Raw genomic sequence first — 21,550 nt, forward strand, 5'->3', positions numbered from 1 at the left:
CTATTAGGAGCAAGGAAATAGGAAAGAGACAAACATAACAGATATATACAAAGAGAAAGGTGACAGACAAACATATCTCAACAAACAGAAGTAAACTTAGAACAAAGAGACAGGCAAACAGAACAATGCAAACAGAAGTATACTTAGAGCAAAGAGACAGGCAAACAGAACAACACAAACAGAAGTATACTTAGAACAAAGAGACAGGCAAACAGAACAACACAAACAGAAGTATACTTAGAACAAAGAGACAGGCAAACAGAACAACACAAACAGAAGTATACTTAGAACAAAGAGACAGGCAAACAGAACAACACAAACAGAAGTATACTTAGAGCAAAGAGACAGGCAAACAGAACAACACAAACAGAAGTATACTTAGAACAAAGAGACAGGCAAACAGAACAACACAAACAGAAGTATACTTAGAACAAAGAGACAGGCAAACAGAACAACACAAACAGAAGTATACTTAGAGCAAAGAGACAGGCAAACAGAACAACGCAAACAGAAGTATACTTAGAGCAAAGAGACAGGCAAACAGAACAACGCAAACAGAAGTATACTTAGAGCAAAGAGACAGGCAAACAGACCAATGCAAACAGAAGTATACTTAGAGCAAAGAGACAGGCAAACAGACCAATGCAAACAGAAGTATACTTAGAGCAAAGAGACAGCTTGCAATCAGTCAGATTGTCAGTTTAACAAAAAAACAAATCTCTACTAGGAACAAGGAGACAGGAAAAACAGACAAACAAATCAAATCAATACAAAGAGCATGGAGACACAGGCAAACAGACTAACATAAATAGAAGTATACTTAGAGCAAAGGGATAGATAAACAGAACAACACAAACAGAATTTTACTCAAAGGAAAAAGACAGCTGCAATCATTAGGTAGGCGGGTCTTCTGCTTGTATTTATTATACTTACAAGCTGAAGCTCTGCCTATATATGCTTGAGAAAACATTTATACAAACAATGAAAGCAGGCCAAACAAACCTTTAAACCACATGCATGAGGAAAACAGCTCTAACCTGTCTATGTGTATAGAGGTTTAATAGTCTGTATGCAATATAATACTGGTTCTTCTGATGTGGCTGCCACTTAAAGAGACCTGACCTTGCAAGTATCATTCACAGTCTCACAAATTTTGAACTTTGAGTACTGAGTAAAGTTTTGTGACTGGTTGCCCTCACAGATGTCATAAATATTCAAATCTACAATTGATGCCAACTCAAAAATAATTACTTCTTTTACCTGAACGACAAAGAAGTTTTCAGTATGCAACAACAGAATGCTCCACTTGTTTAAAATAAGACATTAGAAAATAAATGACACAAAAAATAATTACGTAATATATTTATGTTGTTTATATTATATAATGTATTGTTATATGTAATGTATTGTGGAAAAGACTTTATTATTATGGTTGACTCATGTCTAATTCTTTTTGCTTTGATCTAATAAAATGTGTTTAAACTAAAAAAAAAAACATAATTGTGTGCTTTTAAAAATCTGGAATTTAAAATTTTGAAGACAAAAAAGACATTTTGAATAACGATATGCCTAACTGTATTTGCTGCAAGGGGCCTCTTGTTATTGTTTGATTAGTAGAGCATGAATTTTAATGAAATCTACAAAATGAAATCTAAAAAAAATATTTATATTGGCTATTAATATCAGTTAACATACCAAACATTAATTACATTGAAATAATCTTGTAATTTATCTACAAATTCTATGTTCAATATGGATTTTTCAGACTTAAAAGAATGGAAAAAATATTTCCTTTTAAACTTTAGAGGTAGCCAATCCTGAATACTCCAAGATATCGTGCTGATTTTGAAAATTAATTATTCTTCAATTCTATAAAAGCGAACATGGTTGCAAGGATTTGATTGAAGAATGTGTATTTAACTATGAATTAATAAAGAAATCAATATTAAAATCCTGTAATTACAGGTTCAGGTATTTTAAAGGTGATAATTGCAGTGGTAGTGGATGCTAGCTGAATAAATTGCTAAGAAAAAAAACCCATGTTTTTTTCAAATTAAAAAAGCAATCTATTTTTTTTCTTCATGCAAATCAGGTGTTTTGTGGGCAATCAAGGTGCTTTTAGTGTTTGTTTTATCCCAAATGAAATTTTAATGATCTGTGTTCAGTGCAACTGATCTTTAACTTTCCTTGTATTTACCATTAAAACAAGACAAAGTGAATCGTTTATATTTGTCAGAAGATCTACCCTCCAGTTGTGTACTACTCTTTTCAATACTCTTGACCTTTTTAATGGATGACCCTGTTCACAATGCCTAATAGGAATTTAGAATTATTTTGTAAGTACTGGCAGTAACAAAAGTGGGTGAATTTTGATAGGGTAGGCCTCCACTCATATAGAGTGACATCTCAAACCAGAATCTGCCTTTATCTTATAATCCAATGCATAGTTATAGATTGTAACTGTTAAATTCTCATTAATAAGTTTTCTCTGTATGATCAGAAACTTGGATTGTTTGTATGAATTTTTCTTTTCCTTTAGATTTTTTTTGTTCCTGCTGCAGTCAATGGGATCATTAAAGTTTACCCTTTACCGTCCTTTTTAGCTCACCTGGCCCGAAGGGCCAAGTGAGCTTTTCTCACCACTTTGCGTCCGTCGTCCTTCGTCGTCGTTAACAATTTACATTTTGAACTTCTTCTAGAGAACCACTGAACGGTATGGAACCAAACATGGCATGAATGTTCCTTATGAGGTGCTGACCAAGTGTTGTTACTTTGTAGCCGATCCATCATCCAAGATGGCCTCCAGCGGGGGACTTAGTTTAACATAGGACGCTATGGGAAATGCATACAAATGACTTCTTTTAGAGAACCATTGAATGGAATGAAACCAAACATGGCATGAATGTTCCTTATGAGGTGCTGACCAAGTGTTGTTACTTTGTTGCCGATCCATCATCCAAGATGGCCGCCAGCGGGGGACTTAGTTTAACATAGGACCCTATGGGAAATGCATACAAATGACTTCTTTTAGAGAACCACTGAATGGAATAAAACCAAACATAGCATGAATTATCCTTATGGGGTGCTGACCAAGTGTTGTTACTTTGTAGCTGATCCATCATCCAAGATGGCCGCCAGTGGGGGACTTAGTTTAACATAGGACCCTATGGGAAATGCATACAAATGACTTCTTCTAGTGAACCACTAAATGGAATGAAACCAAACATAGCATGAATGTTCCTTATGGAGTGCTGACCAAGTGTTGTTACTTTGTAGTCGATCCATTATCCAAGATGGCCACCAGCGGGGACTTAGTTTAACATAGGACCCTATGGGAAATGCATACAAATGACTTCTTCTAGTGAACCACTGAATGGAATGAAACCAAACATGGCATGAATGTTCCTTATGAGGTGCTGACCAAGTGTTGTTACTTTGTAGCTGATCCATCATCAAAGATGGCCGCCAGCAGGGGACTTAGTTTAACATAGGAGCCTATGGGAAATGCATACAAATGACTTCTTTTAGAGAACCACTGAACGGAATAAAACCAAACATAGCATGAATGTTCCTTATGGGTTGCTGACCAAGTGTTGTTACTTTGTAGCTGATCCATCATCCAAGATGGCCGCAAGCGGGGGACTTAGTTTAACATAGGACCCTATGGGAAATGCATACAAATGACTTCTTTTAGAGAACCACTGAATGGAATGAAACCAAACATGGCATGAATGTTCCTTATGAGGTGCTGACCAAGTGTTGTTACTTTGTTGCTGATCCATCATCCAAGATTGCCGCCAGCAGGGGACTTAGTTTAAGATAGGACCCTATGGGAAATGCATATAAATGACTTCTTTTAGAGAACCACTGAATGGAATAAAACCAAACATAGCATGAATGTTCCTTATGGGATGCTGACCAAGTGTTGTTACTTTGTAGCCGATCCATCATCCAAGATGGCCGCCAGCGGGGGACTTAGTTTAACATAGGACCCTATGGGAAATGCATACAAATGACTTCTTCTAGAGAACCACTAAATGGAATGAAACCAAACATAGCATGAATGTTCCTTATGGAGTGCTGACCAAGTGTTGTTACTTTGTAGCTGATCCATTATCCAAGAAGGCCGCCAGCTTGGGACTTAGTTTAACATAGGACCCTATTGGAAATGCATACAAATCACTTCTTCTAGTGAACCACTGAATGGAATGAAACCAAACATGGCATGAATGTTCCTTATGTGGTGCTGACCAAGTGTTGTTACTTTGTAGTTGATCCATCATCCAAGATGGCCGCCAGCATGGGACTTAGTTTAACATAGGACCCTATGGGAAATGCATACAAATGACTTCTTTTAGAGAACCACTGAATGGAATAAAACCAAACATTGCATGAATGTTCCTGATGAGGTGCTGACCAAGTGTTGTTACTTTGTAGCCGATCCATTATCCAAGATTGCCCCCAGCGGGGGACTTAGTTTAACATAGGACCCTATGGGAAATGCATACAAATGACTTCTTTTAGAGAACCACTGAATGGAATAAAACCAAACATTGCATGAATGTTCCTTATGAGGTGCTGACCAAGTGTTGTTAATTTGTAGCCGATCCATCATCCAAGATGGCCGCCAGCAGGGGACTTAGTTTAACATAGGACCCTATGGGAAATGCATACAAATGACTTCTTTTAGAGAACCACTGAATGGAATAAAACCAAACATTGCATGAATGTTCCTTATGAGGTGCTGACCAAGTGTTGTTACTTTGTAGCTGATCCGTCATCCAAGATGGCCGCCAGTGGGGGACTTTTGAATGAAATTAAACATGTTCCTTTCCTTATAAATGAGGTTGTGTTGTCACTTTTAGCCAAATTTTATATTTTTTTATATGATTTCAAAAACCCAAGTAGAATCAGGTGAGCGATACAGGCTCTTGAGAGCCTCTAGTTTTATTCAGTCCAGCAAATTATCGTTTCTAGGTTTTTCCTCATTCAAATTTTATGAGACTCATACACAATGCTAACAACTATAACTTACAGACAGAGTTCAAATTTGGACAGTGAGTCACTTCGTGTTCTAGAGTTATGCCCCTTTATAACCTTAAATAATTTCAATTTGTTTTCCATAGTCTCTTACTTAACTTTGCCTCATACTTTAGAGGTACAGTCCATTTATTGCTGTTTTTCATCTGGTCAGTATTGGACTATATTCTGGGATGAATAAAAGGTTTTTACTCATAAAAAGTAGGTTACATCAGTTATGTTTATCAACTTTACTTTATTAAATTATTCCCTTCAAAGGCTAATTTCTTTTTTAGATTGAAGTTTAATCCGATGTTGATATCTTTTGTTGAAATTTTACCATGCATCATAATAAACAAATGTTTTTATAAAGTTTCTTTCTCTCCATGATTGTATATAGCTACTCATAAAATCAGCTTTATATGAACCTACACTCAGGAATCAATGATAAATTTTTCAAAGTTTAGTTCAATCTCTTTCTATCAAATATTTGAAGTTTGATAGTGGTAGAAAAATAAATTGAGTGCTTTCTTGAATGATGTTTTATTGGTTCTGTTTTATGTTGAAATGTTAGGAGAATAATTGTGGTCAGTGAAGAAATGGTTATGACTTGTGTATGACCAGTATAATAGGCTCTCCTGCTGGGAGACATCATGTTTACTCTCCAAGACTCAAGTAGCCAAGGATGTTACTTCTTTGTGAAAAAGTTATTAAATATGATTTAGACATATTCAAGAATTAAACCATGTGACAGATTATACATATTGATTAGCTGGACACAATGTGTGGTCCTCTATCAGAAATTTGACCTTTTTTATTGGGATTTATCATTCAAAAAATGTAAATTGAATATGATTTAATTAAATCTAAGATAAGAATTTACAAGGTCATATGCAGAGTTAAAGTCATTATGGCTTGGTAACACTGTCCTTGATCTGGTCATATCAATCTGCACTTAAAAAGTCTTTAACAATGTTAAATACCTGATAATAAGTGACTCTGTATACTTCGTTCCAGTCTAAGTCACATCCTTTCTTTTCTTTAAAGGGAGACAATCCCTTTCATTGAGTCATCATAGTTTAAGGTGTCTTTTCTTTAAAGGGAGTTAACCCATTTCACAGAGTCATCATTGTTTAAGGTGTCTTTTCTTTAAAGGGAGACAACCCCTTTCATTGAGTCATCATATTTTTAAAAAAGTGTCTTTTCTTTAAAGGGAGACAACCCCTTTCTGGCCTTTCATTGCATCATCATAGTTTTAAGGTGTCTTTTCTTTAAAGGGAGACAACCCCTTTCATTGAGTCATCATAGTTTAAGATGTCTTTTCTTTAAAGGGAAACAGTCTTTAATGGAGTGTTTATTGTATAGTATTGCTCTGGACTCATCTTGTATCTAGATTTCCTACAGAATGTTGATGGTTCTCACCTGGTATTCTGGCTTCCTCCACCTATACAATTTGGCTGTCTCGATATTGCCAAGTGGCCTAAAATACCAATATTTAATCAATAATTTCTAGATAACTATGAGACCAAATAGTAATGATATATAATATCAGCTTCAAGTATTTATAGAGGTTAAGGTTCATGTAAAAATATGGTTACCTTGCATCTGATATAAAGTTCTGGCAATTTCAATATTTTTGCAACTATAAAAAGTCATACAGTAATGAACATCTTATAGAAGGTTAAGGTAGTCCGTTGAAAAAGTATCAAGCTAACCAACATTCTTAGTTTTGTGTTATATAAAGGTATGATCTAAGTATATGTCCTTTTTTGGCAATTCTCATACAACAGACATGTTATGGTATAGACTAACCATATAGACAACTAGCTAGATTATTTTTTTAAATTTAACATTATTTTATTTTTATGCATTAAAAAGTTATATATATTTAGAGTTTAATTAAAAGCTTTGAAATAACTTTCTTAAATTGTTAAATAAAATTTTTTTTTTTGAAAACCGAAAATATTAATGAATGAATCTTTTTTTCCGATGTCTTTATAAAATCAGGAACCCATTTACACTATCAAAAGGATCCCCAGAAACAAACTATTCATGGTTTATTAAAGAGAAACTGTGAAAGAAGACATTATTTTCCCATTTTGAAAAAAAGCTATGTCCAGTCATCTGAAGAAATCTAATAATGTTGAAAAATTGGTGTATGGTATTGAGATATTGAATCAACAGTTTGGACAAGTAGATAAACATGAATCTGATTAAGGTCAGACTGATTTAATTAATTTTAATTGACCACATACATAGATTAGATTGGGGGCATACTCCCAGTGGAATGTATCAGCATTGGCACAAATTCACCAATATATTACTAAGATATCAAAACTTTTATGTCCAGTTTGAGGGGATCTGCTTGGGGGAGAGGGTCGCAAAAGTAACTGTATTTTAAGTTTGTCACAAACTGTTTGAAGTGCAATTTTTTATTTGCAGAATATTTTTTACAAAAAGTTCCAGTGCTTATATTAATGGTCTTTTTTTAAATTCAATACAATAATGAAAGTTCATACATTTAGCATTTTGGAGATGTTAAAAAGAGTAGCTAGAGGCTGGAACAGTGGCGGATCCAGAACTTTTCATAAGGGGGGGCCCGCTGACTGACCTAAGGGGGGGCCCTCTCCAGTCATGCTTCAGTGATTCCCTATATAATCAACCAAATTTTTCCCACGAAAGGGGGGGGGGGCCCGGGCCCCCCAGGCCCCCCCTGGATCCGCCTATGTGAAAGAAGAGTTTGAATATTGCGTAGACAGAGTTTGAGAGGGTAGAAAGGAGGAAAAAGATTTTCAAAAAATGGAAAAAGAGGAATGGACAAACCAGTGGTAATCAAAGAGATTGAAAGGAGTAAAGGGAAAGCTGAAAGAGGAGAATTAGTAATACTAATAGAATGGAGGTTGAAAGAAAGCCTCCCCCTCATGTGTCTTATCATTTAGTTTTATTCTTAAATTGTTTACATTAGTCATTTATATTTGTCTTTGAAAAGGAAAACATCCTTGGAGATATGGTGAAACTTTCCAATAAAAATTTCCATGATTTTTTTCAGGGCCAGTGTCTTTGATCTTGTACTTGTGTTACTAGTCTTATGTATAAGTTGTGTCCTTTGGGTGAAAACTTTCCATAGTGTAATTAAACTGGTTGGTATTCATTTCATATTACATAAAAGCATTCTTTCAATTTTGAAATGATGAGAAAAACCTTTGGGTACCCCAGAACGATTTTCTGGACATGTTGTATCAAAACTTTCATCAATGCAAGCTGGAATTCAGTGTTTATGTAAATAAATCTGCCTCTTCTTTGTTAACTACACTTAATTAGTTAAGAAAATTTGTTAATTACTGTACTTATATCATTGTATATCAATCAGTATTGTGCCAGACTAATTTGTTTGGACACATGGGATGGTCAGTAACAGTACAGTTACTGGTCAAATTTATTTTTACTTGACCTTGGGCCAATTTTTTTCTTTTAAACATGTTTGATAAAAGATGATACAGTTTAACATAAATTATATCTTGTTGTAGGCGGTATCTTCTTTGAGACAGGGATCTAATGTTATCTTAAGCTGCATGTTAAAAGGTGTTACCTAGTTTATTTGCTTACTATGAATTTTCAGAGGCGGATTTAAAGGGTTTTTCAGGGGCCCTGGACCCCCTCTTTTCTGGGAAAAAATTGGTTGATTATATAGGGAATCACTGAAGCATGACTGGAGCGGACCCCCCTCTTAGGCAGTCAGTGGGCCCCCATTTATGAAAACTTCCGGATCGGCCACTGATTTTAACAAGAAAAAATGACTGCAACAAACTTCACAAAACAATTTGGTAGAAAGAGACAGAATAAAAAAAAGCAGGATACCTTGCATATTTGTAATTCTATCATATACTGAAGTATTTGGAGACAGTTAACCATTAATTGACAAAGCATCTTTCCCAAATACGGGGTACATATTTGAGCATAAAAAAATATGATGCCATCTATGTCCAGTGTATATACCGTTAATCAAATTTGACCTAAGAGTAATGATAGTTTCATTCTGGTAATACACATGTGAATATACTGATTTGCGAAAAAAATATATAAAAAAATATTACTGGTCTAGGCCATCAACTTTTAAATTAATAGAATTATTGTCAGGTGAAAACACAAAACAGCTTTGTAACTTGGGAAAGTTTATACATTTCTCTTTTAAATTAAGAAACAGTTTATTGTAATAAAAGATATTTTGTATTGTTGAAACTTCTGACGTCACCTATTGTTTATTATACATATTGTTTATATTGTTTGTAATATGCCATATGTATACACTGTACATGTACTTGATTATACTGATGAGCCGTAAGGCTCAAAGTTAATAAAGAATTTGAATTTGAATATCTTTAGTTTTTGAAAAAATATCTTTCTAAAATTTAGTTGTAGTCTGTACTTAGACCAGCCGTACAGTACATGCAATCATGGCTAGTTTGCAATTTTGCCTCTAATTTTACAATGTTTTTGTATATTTTTTTACAGGGCGTTTCCTAAGGCATCAATATCCATGTGACTACATCCTTCTTTATACAGCCAATATATTGCTAGTAAGAACTAGAGAAGACCTGAAAGACTCCTTTACTTTATAAGGGTATGTATTTCTTAAGGCTGAAAACAAATTCCTGAATCTTAAAAGATACAGCTTGTCTATTGAAGACAGATAGATGTCTGTACATCTTACCATATATAGTACAAGTGACCAAATACACCATTAGACAAAATATGTTGTTTAAAAAAATCTATGCTCTTCAGATTCTTAAAAGATCCATTAGTGGCCTTGGACTTTTTTCTGCATTTTGGTTATTTTGTTGTCTCTTTGACACATTCCCTGGCTCCATTCTCAATTTTGTTTCATAAAACAGTCATCACTGAATTTTTGGACTATTAGATTCTAAAAACATGTGCTTGACTCAGTATTATTGCATATGCCACTATAGTAATTGTTTAAGTCATATGACAAAATTCATACATACGTAGACTATTACGTAAGAATTCACAAAGTATTTATGTCTTAGAACTATTTCTTTAAAATTGACATAAGATTTGACAAAATAATAAAAGAATATTATACTCTGGAAGTCATTTTCATTAATTGTTAGCAACTGTTTGAAGTGAAATTTTCAGTAGCTGCAATAATTGAAGCTTCATCTAATGTGAGGACAGTTTTGATTATAAAATGATTATTTTAGAGGCAGTTTCAGTGCATTGTCCTTGTCACTCTCTAAAGTATAAGTGTCTTTGAAGTCATAACTTGGAGAGGTTGAACTCGTCCAAATCCCTTCTGTCTTTTTCAATGTAAAGAACTCTCAAACATCTCTTCATCATGATAAATGGAAGATTTACAAGTAGAGTGTTTCTTTTTATTTTGTTATTAAAGGACCCCTAAAATTATATTAAAAAGCCATTAACACAACAAAAATCTGAAATGAAACCTATTAAAATCACAACTTGATTATAAGAATTTTGGGGGACATATTGATTGTTTCTCGAAAAAACATGTGTAATTGTTTTTCCCCCATTTTTATGGAGTAAAATAAATTAGATTTTTATGTCTCACAAATAAAAGATCTTGACTATTGACGTTTCGAATCAAAATTTGGTAATTTGATTAATAAATAAAAGAGAAGAAATAATTAGTTTTAAGCAAAGTTTGGACAACTTTAATTTGCTTTCATGGTCTAAAAGTAAAGAAATAAAGTTTCAATTAATTAAGTAGAAGTACTCAAGTCTAGACATAAAACAATGTGAATGTCAGTCAGATCTTCAAGAAAATTTTCTAATGGAATCAAGCTTTTCAAGTGTTCAGATTTTAAACTTTAAGAGAATTAGAAGAGGTTTAATTGTTTCTAGCCATTGTTTCCTCTTACGGCAATATCTTTCTCAGCTTTACAGCACTTCAAATGGATTGTGTGATTTCTAGACACAATTAGGAAATGCTAGGTCTTCCATTAAATTACCAGAAGAATTAAAATTGCCTGAAATCATTAAACAGAGATCAGTTGCCTTTGTGCTCAGAAAAATATTTTTGTTAGTTTAAAAATTGGCTTTTTTTTTCATTTTTCAAAAAAAAAAAACGTCTTGAAGTGAACATGCAGACTTCAACAATAAGTAAATGTCTATACAATATGTCAAGTTCTAATTAGCCCAGAGCCCAGTTATCCTGTAAACAAAATTTTCAAAATCTACCATTAGAACAATATATATAACAAAAGACACCACTCAAGAGGTTCTTCATATGGCATAGGTACACAAATTAGGCTCAGTTAAAATAGTTTTTGAGTCTTCCCCCTTTTTAATCTCAATCAGTGGAATAATGAAATGTACAAAGCAGAAAATACAATAAAAAGGATCAGGAAAAGCATACTTAAAAACTAAAGGTACACATAGAAATATTTAAGGAATATCATTTTATCAAAGCAGGCTAAAATGTACTATGGTTTTTTTTATTTTCGTGGGTATCAATTTTCGTGGATCAGTAAGCATTGCATTTTTGTGGACATTGAATTTTGTGGTTTTGCCAAAGTCTGCATACAAGCCTATAGAACAATTGTATTTCTTTGAACATTTGACATTTTGGTTCACCTTTATCCACAATATCCACAAAATTGGTATCCCACAAATAATAGTGAATCCACAGTAGGTACTGAAAGAATGCAAATTAGTAGATTGTTGATACCACTTTATTTAATAGCTTTTCTTAAAAATGTCATGATAAGCTTTTGCCATCTGTTGTTTTGTCAATTTTAGAACAATTTAATGTCAACTTGGGTGTAATGTTATGGCTAATATTTATTTAGATTGTAAATTTTTGCCATTTATCATTAATTTAAATGGTTAAAATTGAACATGTAATTCATTAATGAGTTAACTGATGTCATGACATTTTGATAATGTAAGCTGATACAGTTCTTTGTCTATTCTGTCATGCAGTTCACAGACCTCTAGATCTCTTACTTGTGGGTTTTTCTAAAAAGAACTACTGTTTAACAAGGTTAACAAAACAAAACCATTAAAAAAAGAGGATAAAAAATGATACAAAAATAAGAATTATAAAAGTTTTTGAATGGTTTACAATTCATCCTAGCAATTTAGATGTAAAATAAATAAAATGTCTTCTTCTGTAAATGTGAATATAATGATAAAAAATAACTTTTTAAGTATTTGAAGTATTTTGAAGTATTAAAAAAATCCAAACTGTCAACCTTCATCAAGGTCGTCTTAATGTTTGTACTCCACTTTGACAGGACAGATTTTTTTCTCTGTCTGGTCATACAGCGTCTCCACAATGCCCTTCACACAATTTCTCTTATTAAATGTCTTTTACTTAATTGCTTTCCTCTAATTTCTTTACTTAAAATAAATGGCTTCTTTGTTTAAAAGCAGTTAATTCTAAAGTGGTAATTTAGTATTTATCCTAGTTAAATAAAGTATTGTGTTTGTGATCTCCCTTGAATGTATACCACACAGAAGCTATCTATTGCTTTACCAATTCTGCGACATTTTGATGAACATCCAACTTGAAATGACTCAAAACAATAAACATCATGTGAAATTTACATGATGCATGCAAAACAATAACTATATAAGTATTGTAATTCACACTGATGGACAGATGAAAAGGGGTTCCTATAGAAACGTGTGTAAGTCAAATTGAAGCTGCTCAATATAAGGTTTGGCAACCTGCCTATCTTTTTTTGAGAAATTAGAGATAAAATTACTAAAGATCAGAGAAGTATTTGCGACATCTTGCATTTGCATATTTCTTTTGTTGGAATAGGTGTGTAGTTTACAATTGTAGCTAAGAATTTGACAGAATAGATGGTGTATATAATGAAACACGACAGCATTGTGGAGATTGGCATCTGTTTTTATTTTCATTTCACAAAACTTTGCCGAAATTATAAAGACTTTATGATATTACTATTTATATTAGTATGTCTCATCGCTTGTAATAAAGAGATGAGAGATGTTATACTTTGATTGTCTTAATGCACAAACAGAGGAATTATTGTGAAGACAATGAAAGTTGGGAGATTTAATTGCTTCAGATTTAAATATGTTACTAATTTAAAAAAAACAATTTAAGAATAAATAAATAAATGAATAAGCTGATAAAAAATGAATGACAAAATAGTTATTTGAAAATTAATATGTAAGGGGAAAATGTATTGTTTATAAGTGCTTTAAAAAAAAAAAGGCAAAAAAAGTTGAATATCCAATTTTAGTTGACAATTACTGAAGATCAGTTTCCTCTATAGATTCCTCAATAAACATTCCTTGAAAATAATAATTAGGTTTTTTAGCAGAATTTGAATTATTAACTATGAACTAGTAAAAAAAAAATTCTAGTTTTTTATATCTGATGTCCTTTCAGGGATGATAACTCCTCCTATTTTAATGTTTATTCTATGTTTTTGCATTATTCATATCTACATGACATACATTCTTACAGTCAGGTTGTATGACTTACTTTAGTCGTTAACATATTTAAGTTTCCCCTGATGAGTTTGACAAGATTTAAGGGTACATAATAATTCAGAAATATCACTGTCAGGTTATTATTTAGATGCACATTTCATTCATAAACTGATGTCATCGTTACCTAGTTATGTTGATGAACTGCTTCCTGTAGAATTTGAAGATTGATTCCCATATATCAAGTAAACAAACGTTTTTTTTAAGCCCATCCTTCTCAAATATAAATGCAGGAAAAAATGTTACACTATGCAAAGTGTCTATACTAATATGTCTCTTGGTTGGCAGCTCTTGTGATTTCTTATTTATACTTACACCTTGGGGGTGTACTCTGTGGTGTTTTAGTTCACTTTGAACAATTTTCGTGCCCCTGTTAAATCAAGGGGGCATTACGTTTTGAATTTGGATAGCATAATTTTTACCTTTCAAGAGTTATGCCCCTTTACAAAGTACAGATTTTGGTAGTGTCACTTCTGCTGTTCTTGAGTGATGTCTTTTTATAACATTATATGCAAGCAGGGGCATCATCTGTGTCCATAGGATTTAATCAATTTTACATTGGAATAAAGCATTTTTTTTTAAATTGTGAACCACAAAACAGGACTGACTAGTTTAGTCAGGACTTCCTTTTTCTTTTCATATATTTCTTGGCATATTCTGTCAACTGAAAGCCAGGTTCTAAAGCAAGTATTTCCAATTTTGCTTAGTTTCTGAAAATGAAGAAAAGTTACATTTTTAGGTGTAGTCAGAGGCATTAGACTATGAAACACAGTCAGAAAAAGACAAACTACCTTTGTGGTTATTTGCTTGTGTTCAGTGCAACAGGTTGTGAGTTTGATCTCAGGAGCCTGTAATTCAGTGGTTGTCATTTGTTTATGTGTGACATATTTGTTTTTCGTTCATTTTTTTTTATATAAATAAGACCTAGTTTTCTTGTTTGAATTGTTTTACATTGTAATTTCGGGGCCTTTTATAGCTGACTATGCGGTATGGGCTTTGCTCATTGTTGAAGGCCGTACAGTGACCTATAGCTGTTAATTTCTGTGTCATTTTGATCTCTTGTGGAGGTTGTCTCATTGGCAATCATACCACATCTTTTTCTTTTTTTTAGGTCAATCCAGACTTTATAACTGGTATTTTCTGCTTCACTGGCACCATCCTTCTTTAAAAGAGTCCAAGCAAAAACCTCTTTCAGTCAAAATAAGTTAACGTCCTGCTAACAGTCACTTAGTGAGCTAGCAGGTAAAAATTCAAACCCTGTGTGTTGGTCTAGTGAAAAGTAGGTATGTATTATTATTTTGTTGACATAATCATGTAATATTTGCTACTGGACATAACTCAACATCAATCAATCATTCAAACCGAAAAATAATATTTAAATGCACAGATGATAACATATAATTACTGATTTTATCTTTATAAACTAAATTCCAATTTGTTACTACTGTTACAAATAGTTTGGTCAAGACATGGTGTAACAAGACCTTAAACATATACAAAAATTTCCAAATAAATTTTGAAATGCAAAAAAAAAGATAATATTTATAATGATTTCCAGTTACATTATTTTCTGTATGTTACATGTATATCTGACGAAGTTATTCAATGATTGATCATTTGGCTCTTGGGAAACCGTAACACCCTATTATCAGTACATCACATAAGTGAACTCAGTAACTTTGTTTCATCTGAATCAAGGGAAATAATTCAGTCAGTACACAAAAGAAAGCCACTTTCAATCTTTAAAATTGAAATATAAAATCAATACAAGTAGGATTGCTAATTCTGGGAATCAAAATAATTGGAAAAAAAATAAAATAAGTGATTGTTGCTGAAATATACAAACTAATCAAATTAAATCATCCTGAGCTAGCCTTTTCTGAAATTAAATCTTCAATATTTGAAATTTTATGCCTAAAGGATGAAATAGAAAATAACCACATAAAAAATCGATTCAAATTATGGTTAGATGATATTTTGTTGCTAAATGTTGATTTTATAATAGTTCACATATGCCATTATCAAAATGATATAAAATCAACATTAAACGATGAAAACTTAAAATTAGGTTGTGTGCAGTCTCTTCATCATTTGACCATAGAAATATCAAATTTAGCTAATGAAATAATAAACTAACTAGTGTGCATGTGAAATTTTCATTAAACTTTTTATTTTGTTTGGAAATTAAATTACGACCGAATACTAAAAGAACACTACGGATGCTGCATTAAACTTGGAGTTTTGAAGTAGGACTATTTTATTGACGTCAGATTCCATCTGGGTGTAGCAGTTTGATATGCTTTAGAAAATTTGGCAAATAAAACCAATATTTTGATAGCCATCATAAACCTATTATTAAGTTATTTTATTTCTATAGCATTGACATCAAGAAAAACTTTAATTTCATTTAAAGCTTTGATGAAAGCAATTGTTATATAATTGGAAGCTTTTTTAAGAGGAAATTTAAAACGGAGTCTAAATGTATCCAATCAGCCTTCTTTAGTGATTCTTAGAAATTTCGATCATTTCAAATTATTTTCAATTGATTTGATTTGACTACTGTTTGCACTGGAGAACTATAATTTTTTAACTTGTTTGTCTCGACTTAATTGTGTTTTTGTATTCGAAGGAAATTGCTTTAGAAAAAAAGTTTCATAAATCTGGCTATTTAAGCGAGGTAATTTAAAGTGCAGACAAGAGAAAATGCTTTGTGCTTAGCAGATTTAAATACCATTATTGACCAACAAAGAAACAAATCTTTCCTTAGTGGTTTCTGATTCATTTTGAATCACATTTTTCTAACTGTTCCTCTTGAACTTTATAGCTGCAAAGAATGTCGTAAAACTCAGAGCTTCTTTTTATCAGAAAATCTGCATATTTATTAAGTGAGGAGCAGTCATTTTATCATGATTTTGTCTCTTTATATTATCAGTTTTTGGTTTAGCCTCATATTATTGTATGACTAAATATGTTTTAAGTTTTTCTGTTTTTAAATTGCCAACTTTCCACAGTTTTTGTTTGGGAACCATTCACTTGTAAAGATATCAGACAAAGTAGTTTTCAAATGGTTTTTGATTTTTTGGGAAGATTTTTTGTTATCTTGCAAATTTGCTTCTTTCTGAATATGATTTTTGGTTGGGATATTAAGATGACCCAACAGTAACAAGATAGTTTTCCAAAATAAGACAGAACATTATATTTGTAATATCAAACATTTTGTATCTTTTAAAGAGCAGCCATCAATGATTATTTCTAAATCAAATTGACACTACACTAATCCAACATTCCATCATTTTAATGAAAATGAATTATCTCCCCTTAAATTTCCCTTTCTTTTGTCACACACGGAGATGTTTATGATAAACCATGTAGTTAATTTACATTTACAGATTCTTCTGGACATTCCATCATGAATTCAAATCAACAAGAATATTTTCAAAATGCTGAAAATGCTCTTCCCTAGATTTTAGAAACCTCATTAATATTGAAATATAGGAGAAGAATTATTATTTCCACATCTGCTTAGGTTGTTAAATGAACTTTTGAAACACATGACTTGCAAATTTTAATCTGTTTCAGCTGGCTATATCTTCATGGAGATTATTGTTCTAAATATTTATTTATTTTGAAGTTCTGGAAATTAATATTTAATACATTTTGCATTATTTTATCTTTAATCTAATTACAGTTTATCACTTTTTCTATTAAAACAAGTATTTAATTAATCCCTAACCTTGTATTCTTTGTTTACAAGAGTAGAAAAAAAGATGTTTATAATTAAATCAATGATAGTAAAAAATCCAATTGTTTCATTTCATCATCTTTGGCAAGTCTCCATAACATATTTACTAAGAAGATAGTAATTTACATTATTTACAAGTCTTTCATCTCAGTCAATGTTTCTTCTTATTTTTTTGTTGTTTATTTTTCAATTGACTTTATTATAACCTAAAAGTACAATAAACCAACTTAATTTCTTGGATTCTTTTTTTGTGCTTAGTCAATTTTAGCTGATTTCATGAGGCTCTATTTTTGTTCAGTTCTAATTTAGTTAAATATCAGTTTATATGAGAAAACACTAAGGTTGACAAATTCTACTCACATAAAAAAAATGCTTGCAAAAAATTGTACTTAGCAGTACTGGAAGTTTTAAGTTGTCTCTAAGCTGCTGGCATTTGACAAGAAGCTTGAAAGTTTATGAAGAAGTACATTGTGTACCTTCGTTGTGCAGCTTGTTAACTGATGCACTCAGTTGTTATCAGTGATAGGGCAGGTGCTTGTTGTATGCTCTGCAACACAGTAACTGTTCTAACTAATTACACACTGAACACAGAATCAGATAGTTCAAATCGTCAAAGTCTCTCATAATTTTACTTTTGCTTGAAGAGACAGCATTGGATACATTGGATCCTGAAACAGATGCTTAAATGGATTCATATTTGGTTCTTTAAAGGATAGAATAGAGATCAGTGGATTCAAATTTGGTTCCAATTACTGTGGATTCATTTATTTTTGTGGATACCAATTTTGATGGATAAGGGAAAAATTTGCATTTTTGTGGATATTTGACTTCTTGGTTATGCCAAAGTCTGTATAAATGCCAATAGAAGTCTTTTTCTTCATTGAGCATTTAATTTCATGGTTAACCTTTCCAATAAAATCCACGAAAAACTGGTATCCAACGAAAAACTGGTATCCAAGGACTAATAATGAATCCAATATATATATATAGTGGAACCAATCAGGAATAAATATCTGATGGTCCCAGAAGTTGTTCCAAAATAGTAACTTGCATGTCAAGGATTTCAGCTATGATTTCATATGGCTGTTTCTGTTATGTCAGACAAGAAATAAATTCTTAAATCCATGTCTGGTTATAAATTATGATTTAATTGTCACTGATAAGATAATGTAATACACCGGGAGACTTAATATATTCACATTTTGAACTTTGAAACTTTTAATGAGATTTTAATTTTGACATTAATGAGATTATTATTAATATATCATGTGGGTGGTAGTTGTTGCTTTGTTGCTAATTGGTAGTTGATTAGACAACTCTATAGAGAATTGGACATTGAAATTTGAAAAATAATACAGTCAAATTTAATCATGTGAGAGTATTTCAGCATTTGAGTCGATTGTTTATGGTCTGCTTAAATGTCTGCTATTGCTGCGCCAGAATTTCCAAACAATTTGGTTTTCCCAATATGCAAGTTTTGTAACAGATTAACAATAGAGTAGAAACCACGAAAATGAGCAGGCATTATAACAGATTGCAATAGATTAGAAAACCACCAAAAATGAGCATACAAATAAAAGTAACAAGTGAAAAACGAAGGATTTGACAATATTAAGGAAGAAATTATGGACTATAAATATTGCAATCAAAAACCCCCAAAACGTCAGAACAAAAAAAGGACTACCTAGTTCTATTTGACATCAACATACTCATATATCAAGGCATGGAGTAATTTTGTAAACTGCCCCTATTTATATAGGGAGTTTTTATATTCTCAGGGTGAAATAACTCAGGGAGTAAGGTTATATAACATTGCATACACTTAGTTTCTTGTTTGGTCCAACAAATATTTTTGGTGACTTTTTGTGAAGTACATGTACAACTGAAGATACTAAGTAACTTTGGTTAACAGCTTGTATATAAGTATGTAACATTTGAGTACTTTTAACATCTGTCAGACACCTTCCTGTCTGCCATTACATTGATTTTTCATGATGGTGAATGAACTTTCATTTTTTTTTCAAAAATTTCTCAAAGTACAAACTGAACAAAACGACTTCATCTTTTTGGTCAGTAGCTTTTCTGTGTTGAGTTGTAACATGTAAGCACTTCTTTAATCTGTCAAACACTTTCTTCCTGTTAGCAATGACACCTTGATTTTTTTTCGAGTTGAATGAACTTTAATTTTTCTTCACACATTTCTTCAGTACTGTAACGGAACAGATTGACTTTTTCCTATTTTGTCAGCAACTTGGTGGTGATGAGTTGTAAACTGTAGGCTTCACAGTTACAGGTCCTTTTAACGTCTATCAGTCGTCTTCGTCCTGTTTTAAAATATTAATAAATTGAAATAGTAACAAGCTGGGCGAGGATTAGTACAAAACACATGAGTATGTACCCTACATAATCATTTATTATTCCAAAAGATTTTAAAGTTGTCATTTGAATATGTGCAAGCAAATGTCTTTATTTTGTGTTAAAAGGATGTATAAAGGAAAGACAAATAAACTACTTTGCATAAACAAATTTGACAGTTTTATGAGGATTGGAAAACATGTGAATTATCACTTTTACAATTCCAAATTTGGTTTGTCTCTAAGTACTTAGTATATACATGGTGTAAAGTGAGCACACAGCCGATCTCATGCACTTTCAGAAACACCATACTTAAAATACTCATATGAGCACTGATGACAGAAAAAATAATGTTAAAAGATGTGGTATCATTGCCAATGAGACAACTCTCCACTAGAGACCAAATGACACAGAAATTAACAGTTGTAGGTCACTTAGTACAGCCTCCAACAATTCTGCATAGTCCACTATGAAAGGCCCCAAACATTACAAATTAAAAGATCTCAAAACAAGAAAACTAAAAGCCTAACTTAAGAACAAAATAATGAAGGAAAAACAAAAATGATACACAGAAACCAACAACAACCACTGAATTACAGGCTCCTGACTTGAGACAGGCACATACATCCCCTCAACAAAAAGATAGATCTGAGATCTAGTTCAAAGAATGTGCTTATCCTTGCCTTGATATTGCCATATGATATGCTGAATGGCATTACAAATATCAGTCATTTATAATAATTGTATAACATTTAACATGTATAACATTTAACGTAAAGATGGAAACAATCACTTTTCCTTTTGTAGCAACTGCAAAGATGAAGAATATCGTCCAATATAGCTTCAATGTATTTTAAATAAATTCGAATTTAAATTTATTGGTTCTTTTAATGAAATGAACTTAAATTTATCAAAGCCTGCAGCTCTTGTTGAACAGAATAAATGGAGATATTTGAAGCACTTTATTTGCAGTACATCTTTTTGGATTAACTTTAAAACAATTGTGTTTGTGTAATTTTGTGCTTAAGACGATTTATTTCTTTTAAATTTTCTGTTTGCATAGCCAGAAGAAATCACTGTTACAACTAAATATAGCAAATTGTTGTTAATCGAAAATTCTGATTGAAGTATTATATTGAAATTGGAAGGCAGTTAAAAGTTTGATTCATTTTATCAGTCCTAATATGCAATAAAGATTTCAATAATAGCTTTATTTTCTCCGATTAGAATTTCAGAACTGATACTAACTGGATTTTGTGCTTGAAGTGATTCCAGCAGAACTTCAAATCAGACTTATAAAGAGGGTAGAAAATCTATTGGAGAGAGAGAGGAATTCTGCTGCAGTGAAAATGTTCAAAAATAATTGCAATTTGCTTTTACTTTGCCCCATGGACAAAGGGCTATCTATTATTCATATGAATTTCATTGAGAAATTGAAAAGTCCAATCATTTGGATAAGGTCAATGTAATTTACACCTCTTTTATTGATCAACTTTTTGTAATTTTGACATATTAAACAGAATAATCTATTTATTTGAAAGACTGATATAGAATTATCTCCCCTTGCAAATTCTATATGACATGGTTATCATGGTTATGGTAGAGTCGATATAATAATCTTCAATGGGTATTATTGACTAAATGGGAAGTTTTTATTCAGTCATTAAAGTAAAACTGTTGAAAAATTGCTGTATATCTTACTCTAAGAAAAAGGAGTACAACTATTTTTAACAAAATTTTGATAGATACATTTGTACATGTACATTTGTTAGTTTTGATACACCCATTTTACATGACTTATTATGGTATTCCTCTGTCCATCTGTCCGTCCGTCGTCAACATGTCAGACATTAACTCAAAAAGGTTTTAAACAATTTTCATGAAACTTTGTGAGCTCCCTTTAGTTTTTTATAATTTTTAGATATGACT

The 21,550-nt window shown here is 32.0% G+C and overlaps 1 protein-coding gene across 7 annotated transcripts in view; it reads left to right on the forward strand.

The window, feature by feature from the left end:
- Positions 1-21,550, forward strand: part of LOC139515255 (protein starmaker-like) — a 107,735-nt gene that overhangs the window by 37,113 nt on the left and 49,072 nt on the right. For 3 of the 7 annotated variants that reach the window (XM_071304850.1, XM_071304822.1, XM_071304830.1), the window contains one exon: positions 9,532-9,640. The exons of 1 other annotated variant lie outside the window; for it this stretch is intronic. The gene's annotated coding sequence lies outside the window, so the exon portion shown is untranslated. Of the gene's footprint in view, positions 1-9,531; positions 9,641-14,635; positions 14,808-21,550 lie in introns of those variants that run through there. 3 more of the 7 variants (XM_071304834.1, XM_071304842.1, XM_071304863.1) reach the window with 2 other exon arrangements.

Source organism: Mytilus edulis, chromosome 1, assembly GCF_963676685.1.
Source record: "Mytilus edulis chromosome 1, xbMytEdul2.2, whole genome shotgun sequence".
In the NCBI taxonomy this organism is placed as follows: Eukaryota; Metazoa; Mollusca; class Bivalvia; order Mytilida; family Mytilidae; genus Mytilus; species Mytilus edulis.